Here is a 6,975-nt window from a genome sequence, read left to right on the forward strand (position 1 = left end):
TTAATCACCTGAATTTGACTGAAAACTGACAAAAATGGGGTGAGGGGAGGGGAAAGAAACTGGTTAGACATACAAAACCCATGTGGGGCCAATTCAGTTGAAAGGTTTCCTTCTACTTAACACGGGCCTCATGTAGGATTTGAGGAATTTGTATTTCAGGGAGGATACAGGTTCCAGAAATGGTTTAGAATTCTTATTTTCTATTGCCAAAGTGGCTGAGATTCTCTCTTAGTTATGAATGAGCTTGTTGGAGGCTCGTCCCGCTCAGCAGCACCAGCTCCTGTGTGTGTCTAGTGGGGCAGGGAGAGACTGTGAACTAACTATACTCCATAAACCTGTGGGCAAAGTCTTTGCTAATATTCTTGCTACTAATATGATGTATAGATAATATTCATAAAATTGCTTTTACAAATAGAAAACCCAAGTGAAATGTGACATTTACAGAAATAGATTAATGGATACATCTACACAGTTTAACTGGAACAGCTGTTTTGATTAAAGAGACCTGTCAGTTCAGCACAACTGCTTGAATGACTTTTTCAATTTGATTTAATTTGATCTGATCTAAGTAGTGCATAATACCAAGGTAAAAAATGTACCCCATTTCTCAAAATTAGAAGCATGGACTTTAACGTTGGAGGGAAACCTGAAGGTTACCTAACCCCACCTCCCAATCAGCACAGGAACATTTTTTTCGGTAAATTCTATTCCTTTCAGTTCGCCTCAGCATGATTACATGCAGCAAAGGAGAACCTGCTGGTAGGCGGGCAGACAGTTTCATCCTAATGCAGTTATGAATACTAGGACTTTTTCTTTTGCATCCGGTTGTAGCTTCTATTCCTTTCCCTTTGGAAAGGATGTCTTTCTCTCTTCTACACAAATGCCTTCAATTACTTAGTATGGAAGTAATCCTAGACAACTTACTTTCCTGAGCACCAGAGTCCTCATCTGAAAAAAGGAACCAGTAGTATTATTTCCTAGGGTTTTTGCAGGAGTTAGAGCAGACAACTTACTTAAAGTGTCTCCAGCAACACAGAAAGCACTGCTTTGTCAGTGGTGCAATCAGAATAGTATCGTTACTGTTGTGCTGTTATTTTACCTCCCTAACATCTCTGTTTGCCCAGCTATGCATTCCTTGCTTCTTTATTTGTTCTTAATAGACTTCGATCTATTTTACCTTAAATTATAGAGCTGAACACAGTACCACCCATGGTCCTAACAATGTAAAACACCATGTGACTGTTTCACTTATTGGTCTGGACATTTTACTTTTCTTTCAACATAAATATTACCCATTCTTAGTGTCTTTATCACACCATTGGATCATACTATCCCAAATAATTCCCTAGGTTCTTTTCTTTCTTTCTTTGAAAAGCCCGAAATTTTATTTGTATAAAAAAAAGAAGAAAAAATGCTCCAAACCAGAGATGGAGGTGGGGGTGTCGCTGGAGGTCAGAAAGACAGGGAGAAAGCTTGGTAGCCTACGCTGGTGAAGACATCCACCCTGCAGCTGTTGCCTGAGGCTGTCAGGACCTTGCACTCAGGCTGATGCTTGCTGGCTGAGGCTGAGTCTTAGCAGCCTGGGGAGGAGCCAGGCACCTGGGCCTTGAGCTTCTCACTTAGCTGCCACTGGCTGACATAGTGACCCTGGCCGCTGATAGAATCAGGTCCTGGTAGAAGGTGACGTGCTTCTGTGGTGCCATCATAGGGAAGATGGTGGTGGGTGTGGAGGATCCGAGGTGCCAGAGGGTGAGCGCTGGGCCACCTACACCAACCATCCAGTCTGAGTCAGTTGCCAAACATCCGATCCAGCGCCCACTGTGGGGCCGAGAGCACTCCTCGTGCTTGTAGACCTCGGTAGTCTGGACCTCCTTGGCCTGGCGGAGGTCCCAAAGCCGCACAAGCCACATCCTCGTCACCTGACAGCACCTCGGGGCTCCGCTCCTGCAGTGCTAGGCAGTGGATGTAGTCCGTGTGGATGGAGTCGCCTGAAGGTCCCCATCTCAAGGTCCATCAAATGCAGCTGACAGTCTCCCAAAGCCAGGAAGAGGGATTTCTCCTTGGGGAGGAGAAGCAAAGCACTGACCTCAGGTACTTCCAGGCTGGTCCTGTGTGGGCGCTGACATAAGGAGCAACAGCTCCTTACAGCCCTTCTTGAGGAACCCTGCCCAAAGCCAGGCCTTTGCCTCCCCATCCCCAGCACCGAGCAGATGTCGATCAGGGCAGACCATGCTGTAGACAGGCCCAACATGGGCTTGGAAGGTCCCCACGGGCTTCTTACTTTCCTCTCTGGCCTCGGAGCTCAAAGCAGCAGACAAGCTAAAGACGGCTATCTGCCCGTAATTGTTGCCAGCTGCCAGGAACAGGGTGAGACTCTGGGAGAAAATGGTCCTATGCAGCCAGGGCAGAGCCATAAATGCTTCGGCCTGAGCCAGAGGCCCCGCGTACGGCACAGCTCGCTCCACCTCCAGAACTAAAAGTCCCAGAGCGCCCGCGCGCCAGGCAGCCCCACGGGTCCGCCAGCGCCGAAGGGCGTCTCCCCTTAGCGGCGCCCCGCCTCCCAGCACCGCCGCCGCGCACCCCGAGCCCCAGGAGCGGAGGAGCCCGCCAAGAGGAACCCAACACTGGGCGGCGCCCACTGAGGCCGCGCTGCCCCTGACCCCGACCCCCACCCCCACCCCACTGGGCGGAGCCGCCTGCCGTCCGTCTTCCGTGCCCGCGCTCCGGGGGGTTCTTCATGTGAACAATTTTACACCTGTCTTTTCTCATATATCCTTTTGGTTTCATTTTAAGCTAAAAGTAAGACTTTTAATTTATCTGCATTAAATTGTATTTTTCTGAGTGGGCTTTTTGTTTTAGCCTGTTTAGAACTTTAAGAATCTTTAACCTGTTATCCAACAAATTATATTTTAATCATAACTTTAGGTCATCTGCACATTTGACAAGTCCCTTTTCTAAATCTTCAGTCACACCATGATTGTTGACTAGGACATAGATGAGAATTAGCATTTCAACATTGTATTTATAATCCATCAGAGGAAATGAAGCCCTAACATACGGCGACAATGGTGGGGCTCCAGGGCAAGGGATTGAATTCGGGTATGATTCCTCCATTATAACCTTTAACAACCAGTATTCAGGTAAATTCCTAAATCCTTTGATTTGCCTTGATTTTAGAAATTACTCTCAAATGTTTTCTCATTCTTACCTACACAAAATGTATGCAACACATCAGGCCTTGCAGGTTTAGGGTTGTAGCTGAGAGGAGCAATGGAAAACACTAACATTTAGTAACATCAAACCCTATATTTAGAAGGAAAACCAAAGAGATTATTATTTTCAGGCATAGAATCCAGCCTGTCAGTCTCCATGGAGCTGGTTGACAGACTCCTAGAGGCATATCACTTTAAAAAAGGAATTAATATACTTAAAAAAAGGAATTAACATTCTCTAGTGACAGTGACACTTTTGAGATGCAAAGGGTGGTCTGTTAATAATTTCACCAAGTCATTAGGCATAAACAAGACTGCAAGGGAAATCCTCATTTTCATGACTCATATTTTATGCTCAGTAAAATGGATATTTAAGTAATTGAATTGCACTTTAGAATTGAGTGGAGATTTAGAAGTCACTTTGTTCACCTTTTCTCTGCATGCAAAAAACATCTGACTCAGTCCAACCTCTCACAGTCCATGTTACAACACCCCTGAATTGATGATTTTTCAGTCTCCTCGAATGAATGCTTTCAGTGCTAAGCATGGTGGCACTATCTGGAGGGGTAGTGAAAGGGCTTCTAGAGGGTTTAGCAGTTTTACGTATTACAGTTCTCCTAGATAGAAGTCATTCCTGGAACTTGTTCTTGGTAATTCACCTTCTAGCAATTTGTAAGTTAAATTGGTGTCCACTTGGTAGTGTCCCAGCTATTTGAAGACAGTTATCACATGGGCAGAGTTAAATGAGTGATATGATGGCATGAATACCACAATGTACATTTCCCCTCCTCAGTCAATGTGTATTGAAGTGAAGTGTTTAGTCACTTGCTTATCTTTTGGTGAAATTCTCTTATACTCTTAAAATATTTCATGTTGAAATATTTGACCGTGCCGCACTTCCTTCAACAACTTGTCTTAATTCTTTAATATGAGATCAAATATTAACTTTTCTGGGAAACTTGCTTGAACTCTACACTGTTTTGCGTCCTCTTTTATTTACTGTTCTTGCTCCCCATGCACTGTGTCTTCTCCTTCTCCTTCTTCTCCTTCTTCTCCTTCTTCTCCTTCTCCTTCTTTTGTTCTTTTATTGGGGGTAATTAGGTTCATTTATTTACTAATGGATGTACTGAGGATTGAACACAGGACCTTGTGTACACTAAGCAGTCACTCTACCACCGAGCCATACCCTCCCCACTGCGTCTTCTCATCCTCATTATCACACTTATCACACTTTTCACACTGTGTTTGTTTTCCTTTCTGACTCTCCTGATTATACTAGCATTTACTGAGTGCTTACTATGTTCCAATTTCTGCCCACAAGATTTAACTGATTAACTCAGTTGATCCTCAGAACAAACTTATAAGAGTACAACCATTATCATTCCCTTTTCAAAGGAGAGGAAACCAGAGCACCACTAGTTAAGGAAATTGTCCCAAAATCAGAAAGTCCTAAGTCCTAGAGTGTCTGATCCAAGATGTTGGGCTCCTAACCATTACCCTATGCTGCTTCTCTTTAGCTGCTCTTAGAAGGCAGGAGCAGGCTTTGATCTTTGTGTTATCAATATCTAGTACCCTGCCTAGAACGTGGTAGGGACTTGAAAAATAGTGTTGAATAAATGAGTGGATACATGTTTTCTACTTAAGTATTTTGAGTGATAGAAAGCAAAAGTCATCAAGATTTTAAGAGTATAAAGGACTTTAAAAACTTATTCAAGCTCTTGTTTTGTATCTGGAAAGATTATGATGCATAGAGCTAAGTTCTATGCATAAGATCACTTTCATAGTTTAGCTAACATATTTTTAACTTTCTACCATATGTCAGAAACTGTCTCAAATGCCTTACATGTACTATCCTGTCTGATCCTCATCTGAGTGGATATTCTTATTATCTCCATTTTAGAGATGAGGAAACTGAGGCATAAAGAGATTGTCCAGTGTCTCATAGTTGTTAACTGGCAGAGCAAGGAAAAGAATCCAGGCTGGCTGGCTTCAGGATTCATGCTCTTACCCATCACACTGAATTGGCTCTCACATATCTAATCATTGCCAGACCTAGCCCCAAGTGAATGCTAATTCCCAGAGTTTTTCCATGTCTTATCCACATATTTCAAGAAATACACTTACTTTAACTTAATGTCAATATTTACATTGTGTAAATTTTATAATGCACTTAATATGTTTTATTTTATTTGCACTTTTAAGTCTCTTGGTCTTTAGAACATATTTTACAGATCTACAAATATGATTGAGAGAAGTGCTTATGTAGTTTTTAAAGCAATCTTTTAATTTATCCTAGAGAACTTTCAATTTTTTAAAAAGGTCATCTATGAGTACCCAAAAATTGTCAGGAGCTGTACATAGAAGTTGAAATATATGTATGAGTCTATCTGTGTGCATGCATGTGTGTGTGTGTACACATATAGGTATTTGAATTTTAAAATGCAGGGAAGATTGGGACACATCTTAGGAGACTTCTAAATATAGCTTAATTTTAATGTTTATTTTTCAGCACTCAGAATATGAAATTCTTCTTCTATATTGGAGTTTTATTTTGGGAGGAGGATTAATTGGTTAGTTGGTTGTGTTATGCTTGCAGTTAGTTTACAGATTTTAAAAAATGAAAGTTTCTTTAAAAGTTTTTTTCATTTTACTGGGGTTGTATTAAACGTATAATTGAACTGCAGCAATAAATCATTGTTGTGTGTCCTGGCTTGTGATTCATAAGTCTTGTAACTACTACATGAATCTGCAAACCCAAGAGTCACATTTTATTCCTTTATCTGTGGAACCTCAGGTGTGATAGTCTGATGACATCTGTGAGTTGGGCCATGTGAGTCAGCAGCTTCAGCTAGAAAGATCTTATGCATTTAACCCCTCGATTTCTAAAGTCCCCTTTTCTATCTGCTCTCAAGACTCCATCTGTGAATATATATTTTTATGCTGACACTATGACCCAGTATGTTTTTGTGTGGCTGAACCAAATTATGTGGTAAAAGTGGGCTCTTCCAAAGGAGGCTTAAGTTGTGTTCACATTACATAGAGTTAATCTGTGCTGTTTGAGAGACGGTAATTGAGAAGTTGTAATGAAATCAATTTCAGTTTTGACTTTCAGTTTTTGACCTTTCTTTCTTCACATTGTTATTACCAAGGTCATTGTCATTGTCATTACACTCTAAAAGCATGAACTTATTTTTCAATTAAACAATAAAGTGCTGATAGTTTATTAAACCCCCAAGAAACTGGAATTAAATATAATCTGCACTATGTCCTCGTGAAGGTTTGCAGTTCAAAGCAAATTTCTCATATGGTCATTATACAGTTAATGAATAAAACTTTGACAACATTAGCATTCTTGACAAGCAATTTGTTTATTAAACTGGCACTTCTTATACTTGTTTGCTATGTTCTTCAATAGAAAAATGAATATTAATACATCTATTGGATTATTTTGAAAATAGGATGGTATCTAGAACATAAAGTACCATATATCACCAATGTACATGTATGTATGTATGTATTCATGTATTTATTTATGAAAATAGAACCATCAACCAGCAAAATATAAGTAGCACCCAGAATTTATTGACTGCTTACAGCATACTTTGGCAACAACATTTATCTCATTTCAATGCAGGTTAAAAGTGATTGAATTTTGAAGAGTAGGCTTGGTAACATTAAACTCATTAACAGTGGGGTTGTTCAAAGATTTTTTTTTAATGTATTATATTGACTCTGAGACACCAGTGATTGTAAGCAGCATCAT

The 6,975-nt window shown here is 40.8% G+C and overlaps 1 pseudogene; it reads right to left on the reverse strand.

Moving 5' to 3' along the window:
• Positions 1–1,452: 1,452 nt before the first annotated feature.
• On the reverse strand, positions 1,453–3,694 carry LOC141574925 (THO complex subunit 6 pseudogene; annotated as a pseudogene).
• Positions 3,695–6,975: the final 3,281 nt, after the last annotated feature.

Source organism: Camelus bactrianus, chromosome 24 (assembly GCF_048773025.1).
Source record: "Camelus bactrianus isolate YW-2024 breed Bactrian camel chromosome 24, ASM4877302v1, whole genome shotgun sequence".
Classification (NCBI taxonomy): Eukaryota; Metazoa; Chordata; class Mammalia; order Artiodactyla; family Camelidae; genus Camelus; species Camelus bactrianus.